Source organism: Hylobates moloch, unplaced genomic scaffold (assembly GCF_009828535.3).
Source record: "Hylobates moloch isolate HMO894 unplaced genomic scaffold, HMol_V3 SCAFFOLD_2, whole genome shotgun sequence".
Lineage (NCBI taxonomy): Eukaryota > Metazoa > Chordata > Mammalia > Primates > Hylobatidae > Hylobates > Hylobates moloch.
In genome coordinates this window covers 50,250,254-50,262,302 of record NW_026652277.1, presented here as the reverse complement: position 1 = coordinate 50,262,302, position 12,049 = coordinate 50,250,254, and the positions used below count along the sequence as shown (strand labels likewise).

The 12,049-nt window shown below is 40.4% G+C and overlaps 1 protein-coding gene across 4 annotated transcripts in view; it reads right to left on the bottom strand.

Moving 5' to 3' along the window:
- Window positions 1-3,420: 3,420 nt before the first annotated feature.
- HNRNPD (heterogeneous nuclear ribonucleoprotein D) overlaps window positions 3,421-12,049 on the bottom strand; it is a 29,020-nt gene continuing 20,391 nt past the window's right edge. For all 4 annotated transcript variants that reach the window (XM_032149082.2, XM_032149083.2, XM_032149087.2 and 1 more), the window contains one exon: window positions 3,421-12,049. This exon is cut by the window's right edge and continues 505 nt beyond it. The gene's annotated coding sequence lies outside the window, so the exon portion shown is untranslated.

Genomic DNA, 12,049 nt, shown 5'->3' with positions numbered 1-12,049 from the left:
AATTATGTATAAAACAATATATTTGTATCCTGATCACCAGTTAGTAGTAGCATAATTATTGCTAGAGAACTGTGAACTTAAAGATCACCTAATCTAACCCCTTGCACTTTACAGATTAGGATACCAAGACCAAAAGTCTAAGTGAATTATGTGTCTTTGTGATTTCCTCTTCACTGGTAGCATGCTTAAAGCATAGGGTATCACCCTGGTTCCAAGCAAGAAGTCCTACGTAATACTTGTTTTCTAAGGCAGTCTTTAGAGTTTAAGAGAATTTATATTTTTATGAGCTGTTGAAAGCTGCCTAGTAAGGATTGTTTCCCTGGTATTTATGCTAGAACTGTCAGAACATAGCTTGGCAGAAACAAATATTAAGTGATCTTAGATTTTTCAGCTATTTATGCTTTCAAATATTATTGAGCTCCTACTCTGCACCAAAACAATTCTATAACATTATGGTTTATCCTAAGCTACTACATAGATAGAAATAACTGTTTGAAAAATAGAATGATGTTTGTACATAGACGTGTAAGACCTGGCCAGGCTCAGTGGCTCACACCTGTAATCCCAGCACTTTTGGAGGCCGAGGCAGGAGGCTCACCTGAGGTCAGGAGTTCAAGACCAGCCTGGCCAACATGGCAAAGCCCTGTCTCTACTGAAAATACAAAATAAAAATTAGCTGGGCGTGGTGGCAGACACCTGTAATCCCAGCTACTCGGGAGGCTGAGGCAGGAAGAATTACTTGAACCTGGGAGGCGGAGGTTGCAGTGAGCCAAGACTGCGCCACTACACTCCAGCCTGGGCAACAGAGTGAGACTCAGTCTCAAAAAATAAAAATAAAAAACCCTACGGCCTATCTCTAATCCTTTAGGAAAGCTTACATTCCAGTTGAGGGAGGAAGTCCAACAAATATCATTAACAGGTTAAAGCAACAGCGTCAATATTTAAGTGGTACATTGCATGGCAGAGAATAAGTTAAGAGATGATGATCAACACAGGCTCAAATCACGCAGGAAGATTCCACTGGTTATAAGTGGGATAGGAATTGGATCTTATTAGAGATTGAATTTACTTCTACCATGAAGTGTCATAAATCAAATTTATATCAATAGGTAAAGGCAGTGCAGTTAACAGTAACAATTAACTTATTGAGCACTTGTGTTCCAGTAATCGTTGTAAGTACTTTAGAAATTCTTCTTTAATCCTCACAACCCTGATGTAGGCACTACTGTTATTTCCATTTTACACTTGAGAAAACAGAAGCATAAATTGTCACATGCCCAAGTCTACTACGCTAGTAAGAGGAACAGCTTGCTGTGGGGGTGCACAAGGTGGACTATGCATTGGTGGCTTTCAATTATGGTATCTTTCCGTCATTCAAGTGGCCTGCAGCAGAGCTCTGTCTTTGGTTCTCTTCATTTCCCACTCTCCAATGTGCTCTTTTTCACTCCCATGCCGTTGCTCTCTCCAGATCTAACCCCTCTTCTGAATTCCAAATCATTTTCCAATTCTCTACTAGATATACCCACTTGGATACCATGCAAACACTTAAGTTTAGATCCCCAAACTATACATTCTTCCATTCCCCCACAAAACCTGCTTATTTGACTTGATTTCCAATCTCAATAAATAGGATCACAGCTATCCTGTAATCTACAAACTATGTTAGCCTACCTTGACTCCTCCCTTCTGCTCATCTTCTCTTTCCTAATTAGTCACCAAAATCAGAGGGCTTCTATGTCAAATCTCCTGAAGGTTCATCAGCCAAGGAAGTCCAGAAGAGCTGCAGAAGCAAAAGTAGGGAGTTCCCTGAGGGTGCCAGAGCAAACTTCGAGAAAGGGCACTCCTTCTATCATGGTTGATGGCTGTCTCTACTCCCCACGAGCCTGGCCACATCACACTCCTCTTTGTATTCAGTCTGCCCAGCACATGTAAGTATTAACATTTGGTATTTTCAGATGCATGATTTCCATAGCTCTTAAACATGGTTAATATCAACAAATGTGAAGCTTTGGTTTTCAATCCTCAGCATCAGAGTCACCTAATGATAATAATACATGTTCTCGGCTCCACCCCTGAAGATTCTGCATAAGCCTGGGATGGGGCCTCAAAATGTGTGTTTAACCTCACAATGAGGCCGAGAACTGCTAACCTCAAGCACTTTTGCATGACTATCATTTAATGTCCATTCCTGAGAAAGGTAATATAATTTTACACTTGGAAAAACTGAGGCTTGGAGAACGGTTAATTTACCCAATGTCACTGGGCAAATGACAGAGCTGGGCCACAAAAGCATTCATTTGAAATAATCTATTCCACTGAATGTACTAAACTAGAAACTTTGAAAAATCTGCTAAATAGAATGCCCCACATATTTTAATGTCTGCAAAGGATTATTTTAAATTGTTTTGAAAGTTTGTATTATCCCACTATAGGATCAAGGCCTCTCAGAGAATCTCATGGAATCATGGCAGAACCTAGAATAACAAAAACCTTTATTCTGGCCTCTGATTTATTTATGTATTTATTTTTACAAAGTCTCACTCTTGTCCCTCAGGCTGGAGTGCGATGGCGCGATCTTGGCTCACTGCAACCTCCGCCTCCCGGGTTCAAGTGATTCTCCTGCCTCGGCCCCCCGAGTAGCTGGGATTACAGGCGACTGCCACCACGCCTGGCTAATTTCTGGGGTTTTTTTGTTTTTTTTTTAGTTGAGATGGGGTTTCACCATGTTGGCCAGGCTGGTCTAGAACTCCTGACCTCAGGTGATCCACCCACCTCGGCCTCCCAAAGTGCTGGGATTACAGGCGTGAGCCACCGCGCCCGGCCGGCCTCTGATTTTTTAGAACAAAAAGGCAAATCACAAGCTGGTTACAGACAGAGGTCGTTTGTTGAGGAGCAGACCTGCTTAGCACCACACCATGACCCAACAAAATGGTGACTTCTTTCTTAACAGACCAGCACTAAGTGACCCGCATTCCTTTAAAAGTTCTTGAGACATAAAAGTAAAAAATGGAATAGTGAAATAGTGCATTTATAATGAGTACTTTTGCTAACATTATTGCTCTTAGCCATCAAATTCAATTTACCATTTTCCAAAAACGTTGTAACATAAAATGGTAAATGCCTACCAGCACTTGCAGTGGTCTCACATTTGATAGCAAGCCCAGCAGATTACAAAGATTGAACATCCCCACAAAATCTTCCTGCCCTCAATATCCTGCCTCATAAACATTCTGGAGAAAACTGGAAATTTCTCATTAGCATGAGCTAACTTTCCAAACAATCCCATCATTTAAAAATTTTATGTGATGTGTTAACATTCCAGTAGTTGCCTTACCTTTTCAACTAATAAGTTCTATGTTAAAGTTATTCATTCAAGAGAAAAAAGCTTAAGTCAAAAAAAAAAAAAGACAGTGCAAAAAATGCATGAGTGCTGTAAGAGTTTAATTGTAAGACAAAAGCACTGCTACATTATACTTTAAACATAAGTAATCTTTCAGAAAAAAGGATTCAGTGCAAATTAAAACCCTATGAAAGCCCACTGTAAATTTCATATGAAGACTCTAGAAGTAAACTTCTAGAACTGGAAACACTTGGTTCCAACAGAATTTGCTTGGGGAGAATATGTCTTGAAAATGTTAAATGGTACAAAGAACATCATGTTTAAGTCAACCAGATACTAAAAAAAGACATGCTGATAGGTCCTAATACATAAAACTAATTGATTCGTAGTAGCATGCTTTATATATCAATGATTGTAAAAGCAATTTACAACAAATTTGAGCATTTCTAAGTTTTATTTACTGCCTTAGCCAATCTCTTAACTATACTGTAATAAAATGCCATTCTTTCAATTTTTATTTTATAATAAAAAGGTTTTCACTTCATCAGTCTCAGACTGGTGTTTTATATAAATGTTAAGCTCTGTATAATCCAAAGCCATCCATACAACAAAAAAGAAATTATGTAATTCCTTTTCTCAAGTGTTTATTCAAAGCATATCTTCCATGCCATGTTAAATGTCACGTTTAGGTACTGGCGTTAACAGAACTCTTAAGTTTCTTCCAATTCTTTTTTTCCTGAGAAATACAAAAGCCAGGGAAGTAACCTTCCTAATTCTAGAGTGCAGAGTACAGCCTCTTATAAAAAAATTAAATTTATACAAATTAACCTTGAAGTACTCGCTTCGCAATATCAAATGACTTAAAGTTTCCCAAAATAGATTCCAATAACCTCTATTATCACTGTTTAATAAATTAATGCCTATCTCTAATTTCTTTGAAGACTTAAAGAATTTCTCCCTTAACAACTAAAATAACAGATTTGGATTGCTATTACAGGAACACCATGCTCCTACTTAGGCTCTAAATCCTATAAAGCATTTCAGATTTTAATACAATAATTTTGTAAGGTCCTTTTTCCTTGCCCTTGGGAGAACACCTGCCCCCTACCCCCTACCCCCGCTCCAATTCCCTGCCTTTACAGGGCTTACTGGGGGAAACTTACTAACATTTAGGGACTACCCTACTGCTTCAACTTCGTATATTATATAGTCAGTCCTGGATACTATTCTTTATCTCAGCTACTCTATAGTATTGCCATTTACATGGAAGGCTGCTGGAATTATGCAACTTTCTTGAGAATCAAAAAGGCGCTAAGGACAATAGGGCAATATATAACCAGCCCAATTAGAGAAAATAGTAAGTCAATTTCTATCAGAGTTGTTGATTACCAATTCATAATAATGCAATGGATGGCTAAGATCAGGGCAGAGGCAAAATACAGACAACAAGGGGAGTGTATTGGCTGTAGAGAATTTTAAAACAATACCAAGTAACTCACCATGTTCCCAGCCTGTAGCCACCCCCACCACCTACTTTCCCTGACTTGGTACATTACTGTTGTTCACCGTCATCTTGTACTCATTAGAATGTTAAAAATCATATTTTTTTTTCAAGCTAGACTTAGGGTCCACAACTAAAATGCTGGTTTAGTAAAACATATACCTTTGTTTTTACAGAAGATGTAAAAACAAACCCTTAGGAAACAGTGTGTTTAACTCTATCTTAAAGAGTTAACAAATTAAAGTCCTTAACACATTAGTGTGTAAGATCACTTGGAGGCCAGGGACGGTGACTCACGCCTGTAATCCCAGCACATAGGGAGGCCGAGGCAGGCGGATCACCTGAGGTCAGGAGTTCAAGACCAGCCTGGCCAACATGGTGAAACCCTGTCTCTACTAAAAATACAAAAATTAGCCAGGCATGGTGGTAGGCGCCTGTAATCCCAACTACTTGGGAGGCTGAGGCAGGAGAATCACTTGAACCCAGGAGGCAGAGACTGCAGTGAGCTGAGATCGTGCCACTGCACTCCAGTCTGGGAGACAGAGTGAGACGTCTCAAAAAAAAAAAAAAAATTCACGTGGTGTATTTGAAATACAGAATCCCAGGCAACACTCCCAAACAATTCTAAGTGATTCTGATACAGGTGCCTACAAGCCTCTTTGAAATGCCAACCAGCTTATAATCAACCCTTACCCAATTTACCAGATTAAAAGCAACTGTTAGCAACTAACAGGACAAGCAGACTCCATTTGCACAACTGAATATTTATCTTGCTAGAATCATTTTACCCATGGAAATTTTCAGGCGACTCCTTAACTATGCTTAATAACAGTTTGAATATGGCCAGTATTAAAGAAAGGATATACCCTTCTCAACTCTGTCAAAAGTAGGTATCTTAGGCTGGGCACAGTGGCTCACGCCTGTAATCCCAGCACTTCAGGAGGCAGAGGCAGGCAGATCACTTGAGCACAGGAGTTGGAGACCAGCCTGAGCAACATAGTGAGACCCCATCTCTACAAAAAATTTTAAAAATTAGGCCGGGTGCAATGGCTCACACCTGTAATCCCAGCACTTTGGGAGGCCGAGGTGGACGGATCACCTGAGCTCAGGAGTTTGAGATCAGGCTGGCCATATGGTGAAATCCCGTCTCTACTAAAAATACAAAAGTCAGCCAGGTGTGGTGGCATGTACCTGTAATCCCAGCTACTCAGGAGGCTGCGGGAGTATAATCACTTGAACCTGGGAGGCAAAGGTTGCAGTGAGCCAAAATTGCGCCACTGCACTCCAGCCTGCGAGACAGAGCGAGACTTTGTCTCAAAAAATAAAAAATAAAAATTAGCTGAGCCAGGCGTGGTGGCTCACACAATCCCAGCACTTTGGGAGACTGAGGCGGGCAGACCACGAGGTCAGGAGTTCGAGACCAGCCTGACCAACACAGTGAAACCCCGTCTCTACTAAAAATACAAAAATTAGCCGGATGTGGTGGCGTGCACCTGTAATCCAGCTACTCAGGAGGTTGAGGCAGGAGAATCGCTTGAACCCAGGAGGCGGAGGTTGTGGTGAGCCAACATCGCGCCACTGCACTCCAGCCTGGACAACAAAGTGAGATTCAGTCTCAAAAAAAAAATACATATATATATATGCATACATATATATATATAAGCTGGATGTGGTGGTGCCTGCCTGTAGCCCCAGCAACTCAGGAGGCTGAGGTGAGAGGATCGCTTGAGCCCAGGTTGAGGCTGAGGTGAGCTGTGACCACATCACTGCATTCCAGCTTGGGCAACAGAGCAAGAAGACCCTTTCTCACAAAAAAAAAAGGAAAGGTAGCTTTCAAAAAAAATCAAATTTTATGAATAGTTTAGGTTCATCCTTAAATGTTAGTTCATTGATAAACTGCACTATTAAGAAACTGCTCCCAAATAAATTTATTGAGATGTGATGCTATATTGTGGATCTAGGTTTTGACATTTCAGGTTAAACTCACTCCAAATAAAATAAACTCAGACATTTCAGGATCAACACAAATAGTGGAATAGAAAGATTGTATCCTTCCAGTTTCCAAAATTCCTAATACCTCAAAGGCCCTAAACATACGTTTAAAGTACTAGTCTTAACTACAAAAAGAAACTTTCCCAAGCACTAAAATAGTAAAAGCAGAGATTAGTTTCTCATGTATACAGCAGGCTTAATAATTGGATTCTAATGAGACTACCTTTCAAAACTGTCAGCATGAACTGGCACCTGGACAGGTGTTCCACACCCACACTGTATTCTCAACTGTGCACAACCAAGTACAAATAACCAAATACCATCCCAGGATGTAAAGAGTATTATGCTTACATGACTTGCAACCCTATACACATTGAAGGTTAGGAAAGAAAAAGACAAAAAAGGAAACCTAGGACCCAAGGAAGAGAAATTAACTCACCTGGTAGCAGACGCCTACTAAACCAAAAGGTATCAAAATCTGATTCAGAACAGACCTAGAAAGCTCATTACTTGAGAAAAAGTGGGATTCTAACCAGTCTACAAAACTGTTTTGAGAATTGAGATCAAAGCTACATAACACTACCCATTAGTAAACACAGGTTAATTTGATAATAAACCAGCAAACTACTTGTAAATTTCACTTTGTTGGTCAAATTCTAAAAGCAGGGGTACTGAGCTCCCTGTTAATATTTTAATTTACCTGTCCTTTTTTGTTCTCCTAAACCTTACACCAATCACCCACCTACACAAAAAGGCTACAAAAAATAATGTGTCATGCCCAGTCTCTTCTGAAGTCACACTAAAAAGGAGTAATCTAAAAAAACTGGGGAATGGGGGATAAGATATTTCAGGAGTTCGAGACCAGCCTGGCCAACATGGTGAAACCCCATCTCTACTAAAAATACAAAAATTAGCCAGGCCTGGTGGCACATCCCTATAGTCCCAGCTACTTGGGAAGCTGAGGCAGGAGAATCGCTTGAACTCAGGAGGTGGAGGTTGCAGGGAGCCAAGACTGTACCACTTCTCTCCAGCCTGGGCAACAGAGCAAGGCTCTGTCTCAAAAAAAAAAAGAAAAAACAATATTCTGCCAGCTGTCAGCAGTGTGGATATCACAGATTACACCACAGAACACCCTGACTCCCCACAAAGATTTAGGAATTGGCAGCCCAAGTACCTGTAGAAACATAGACAAAACAGGTCAAAAGAAGATCGATTCAAAGTCGCTTAACAATTAGTTAAACCTCCAGATCCTCTATACTGCTGGCAATTGACTCCCGAACCCTGGCAGAAAACTGGAGATGTACTCTCTTAAGCAAGTTAAAGAGCTGTTGGACTGAATAGGCACAGTGATGAAAATAAAGTTTACTTTTTGAGATCCCTCAACCTTTTTCCACTGGGATCAGAAACTGACCACCTTTTTTTATCCTTTAGGGAGGAGAGTGTAAGACACCTCTGGTGAGCCTGACCAGCTTGAGAAAACAAAACAAGGAATGTATCAAGTGATTTCTCAATAAAATGACACAGCCATATCACCCAACAGTGAAGCCAGTGATTGAAAAGTGCCCTGCCAGCCCCACACACGTAACACTCAATTAGCATTTAAAATGTTCCACTCCTAAATATGACCCAAGGATCACCAAACACCTGAAGAAATTTTCTAACATGAAAACCAGAAGCCAAAGCAACAGGAAAACAAAGCATCTTGGAAACAAACTTTTAAACAGGTTATCATTAATAACCTTAGAGATGAGAAAAAGGTATGTTGATGTTATTTATTTATAACAGATGGGGGGTGGTCTTAGAAATTGACACAATCGGCCAGGTGCGGTGGCTCCCGCCTGTAATCCCAGCACTTTGGGAGGCTGAGGCGGACGGACCACCTGAGGTCAGGAGTTGGAGACCAGCCTGGCCAACATGGTGAAACCTGTCTCTACTAAAAATACAAAAATTAGCCAGGCATGGTGGTATGTACCTGTAGTCCCAGCTACCTGGGAGGCTGAGGCAGGAGAATCGCTTGAACCCGGGAGGCAGAGGTTGCAGTGAGCCAAGATAGTGCCACTGCATTCCAGCCTGGGCAACAAGAGAAACTCCGCCCCCCACACACACCCACACCCAAAAAAGAAATTGACACAACTGAAATTTGGGGACGTTTTTAAAAGTTGACAATTACGCAAGGTACAGTGGCACATGCCTGTAACTCCAGCACTTTGGGAAGCCAAGAGTTCAAGACCAGCCTGGGAAACACAGCAAGACCTGGTCTCTACAAAAATTGAAAGATTAAATTAACAGAAACACATGTCCAGGGCTTATACCCAAACAAGAATTCCAGAGAACAAAAATTGAGGTGGTAGATAGGGAAAGAAGAATCAGTTCAGTAGTATTTCCCATATCTGAAGAGCAGGTTTACACAATGACAAGATTCAGTGAGTGCCCAGTGCAATGCATGAAATAAACCCAAGATACAGTTGTGAACCGTTAAGAACAATGGTAAAATTCCAAGTGATTTCAGTTAAGAAAGATTCCATATATAAGATTTCTGGGTCAAAGAACAATGTAGCACACACCTGTAATCCCAGAACTTTGGGAGGCCAAGTCGGGTGGATCACCTGAAGTCAGGAGTTCGGGACCAGCCTAACATGGCGAAACCCCATTATCTACTAAAATAAAAAAAAATTAGCTGAGCCTGGTGGCACACGCCTGTAATCCCAGCTACTCGGGCAGCTGAGGCAGAAATTGCTTGAATCCAGGAGGCAGAGGTTGCGGTGAGCCATTATCATGCCATTGCACTACAGCCTGGGCAACAAGAGCGAAACTCCGTCTCAAAAATAAAAAAAAAAATAAATTTCTGGCCGGGCATGGTGTCTCACACCTGTAATCCCAGCACTTAGGGAGGCCGAGGCGGACAGATCACAAGGTCGAGATTGAGACCATCCTGGCCAACATGGTGAAACCCCGTCTCTACTAAAAATACAAAAACTAGCTGGGTGTGGTGGCGCAGGCCTGTAGTCCCAGCTGCTCGGGAGGCTGAGGCAGGAGAATCGCTTGAACCCAGGAGGCAGAGGTTGCAGTGAGCCAAGATCACACCACTGCACTCCAGTCTGGCGACAGAGTGAGATGCTGTCTCAAAAATAAATAGATTTCTTCACCAAACCTGAATTCTCTACGTAGCTAAACTTAGTAATCCAGTGCAAAATAGAACTTTACAGACAGGAAGGTCTCTAAGCTATTGGAAGATGTCCTGCACCAAACTAACAAAGTCATAGATCCAGGAAACAGATCATAAACTGAGAGGCAAAGGGAAACCCAGAACAATGGCAAAGCCCCAACGCAACAGTTACTCAACAATTCAAAAAGGGCAAACAGTTCAGATTAGAATATAGAAAACCATCAAGAAAAACATGAAACTAAATACCAAATTAACGTATATAAAAAAAATTTTTTCAATTCTTGTTAGTTTGAACATCAGTGTCTGCTGGACAGAAAATTATCTAGGCCAAGAGGTACTGCTAGAAATGGCTCTGAGAATTGCAATTTAAATGAGTCAGACATACCGATAACAAAACAGTACAAAAATCGGGTTACAAGTTGTTTTTCAAGAATGGGTTTGATCTCCAAAATTAATCCTTAAAATTAAGTAGTGTTAGTCTCTCATTTAGTACTAGTTATCTGCCAAAAGTGCAGCCTGTAAACATTTTAACAACCAAAATTAATCTGGTAGCATGTTTTTAGTCACACTAAACCTGGTTTTAATCCAATCTGTTTTCACCCCCTCCCCGCACTTTGAAGTTTTTGATGTGGAGGCCGAACACGGTGGTTTATGCCTATAATCCCAGCACTTTGGGAGGCCGAAAGAGGAGGAGGATTGCTTGAGGCCAAGAGTTCAAGACCAGCCTGGGGAACATAGCAAGACCCTGTCTCTACAAATAAAAATATTAGTTGGGCACAGTGGTATGCGCCTGTAGTCCCAATCACTCAGGAGGCTGAGGCATGAGCAGCACTTGAGCCCAGGAGTTGGAAGCTGCAGTAAGCCACTGTACTCTAGCATGAACAACAGAGGGAGACCCTGTCTCTTAAAAATAATTTATTGAGATATTTACATAAAATAAGCATATACCAAAAAGAATCCTAGCTTAACAACCCTAACACAAAAAATTATTTTCATTTATTTTGCCCATGGGTCAGCAAACTTTTCTGTAAAGGGCCAGACTGTAAATTATTTTGCTTTGCAGGTCTCTGTCCTAACTACTAAACTCTACCACTGTAACACAAAAGCAGCCAAAAGCAAAACATAAACAAATGAGCATAGCTGGGTTGCAATCTTATAAAAACAGGACACAGGTCCTCAATTTGGATCTCATCATAAAAAATTTTACTTTAATAACACTAACTTTTGCTCATTAAAATGTTTGCTTAGTTGGAGGTCAAATTCTTAGCATCAGATGTAACTCCACAAAAGAAGGGTATTCCATCACTTCACTACTATAGAACTGTATTATAATACCATTTCTCATTTGTTACCTTTCTAATGAACTATTCTGAGCAGTCTGAAGTAACTGACTGCACAGTCTTAGATTACCACTCAGGGTGGAACTCTTAACATTCACTTAAGTAATACCTACAAAGGATTTTCCATTCAAGTTGATGGGTATCAATTCCCTGAATGCTAATAACAGAAATCAAGAAGCTTCCAACAAATGACAGGAAAAACAATTCTGACTTAATCCTATAGTTATCACTTAGACTCTTCAGTTTCACTTTCTTAAGAGTAACTCAAAAAGTTCCTTAGGCACACATACTAATAATCACAGTCCTGAATTTTTAAGGCCCTAACCAAAAAAATAAAACCTTTGAGAAATGGAAAATAAAATCATTCAAACAAATAAGCACACACACATAAACACGGTATATATTTCTTTAATCCTCCCTCAACACTTGAATTCATCTATGAAGTCCACCACAGCTCTAAAAATCTCTCTGAACTAGCCGCATTTCTATTATAATTAACAGATTTTAAGTCCTTTTTTATTTAATGGAAACATAAAACATTAACTATCTGTGCAAAGGGGTACTTTTGCACATTTATCCAGATTTGTTCTAAAAAGCACAATACATATTAAGCAAAAACTGGGCATTTGGGAAAATATTCATATAAATCTTAATGGCTACATAAGGAAGTATTATTAAAACAACCAACAAGCAAACTGACATTGTCATTC